The sequence below is a fragment of the Arachis duranensis genome, chromosome 2 (genome assembly GCF_000817695.3).
Source record: "Arachis duranensis cultivar V14167 chromosome 2, aradu.V14167.gnm2.J7QH, whole genome shotgun sequence".
Classification (NCBI taxonomy): Eukaryota; Viridiplantae; Streptophyta; class Magnoliopsida; order Fabales; family Fabaceae; genus Arachis; species Arachis duranensis.
Genome location: NC_029773.3, coordinates 38,338,512 through 38,339,068, shown reverse-complemented (window position 1 = coordinate 38,339,068; position 557 = coordinate 38,338,512). Strand labels below are relative to the sequence as shown.

The 557-nt window shown below is 41.1% G+C and overlaps 1 non-coding gene across 1 annotated transcript; it reads right to left on the bottom strand.

Annotated features, from left to right (window-relative positions):
- Window positions 1-333: 333 nt before the first annotated feature.
- Window positions 334-441, bottom strand: LOC127745159 (small nucleolar RNA R71). The gene has a single exon (XR_008006355.1). It is a non-coding gene; the product is annotated as a small nucleolar RNA R71 (small nucleolar RNA).
- Window positions 442-557: the final 116 nt, after the last annotated feature.

Below are 557 nucleotides of genomic sequence, written 5' to 3'. Positions count from 1 at the left end.
GACTTTTATGGGAGAAGCATCTCTATCCCTGCCATTGGGGCAAACAACTTTGAGCTTAAGCCTCAGTTAGTTTCTCTAATGCAACAGAATTGCAAGTTCCATGGACTTCCATTGGAAGATCCTCATCAGTTTTTAGCTGAGTTCTTGCAAATCTATGACACTGTCAAGACTAATGAGGTTGACCCTGAGGTCTATAGACTAATGCTATTCCCTTTTGCTGTAAGAGACAAAGCTAGAACATGGTTGGATTCTCAACCTAAAGAAAGCCTGGACTCTTGGGAAAAGCTAGTCAATCCCTTCTTGGCATAGTTCTTTCCACCTCAAAAATTGAGTAAGCTTAGAGTGGAAGTCCAAACCTTCAGACAGAATGAAGGAGAATCCCTCTATGAAGCTTGGGAAAGATACAAACAATTAATCAGAAAGTGTCCTTCTAATATGCTTTCTGAATGGAGCATCATAGGTATTTTCTATGATGGTCTCTCTGAACTATCCAAGATGTCTTTGGATAGCTCTGCAGGAGGATCTCTTCATCTGAAGAAGACGCCTACTGAAGCTCA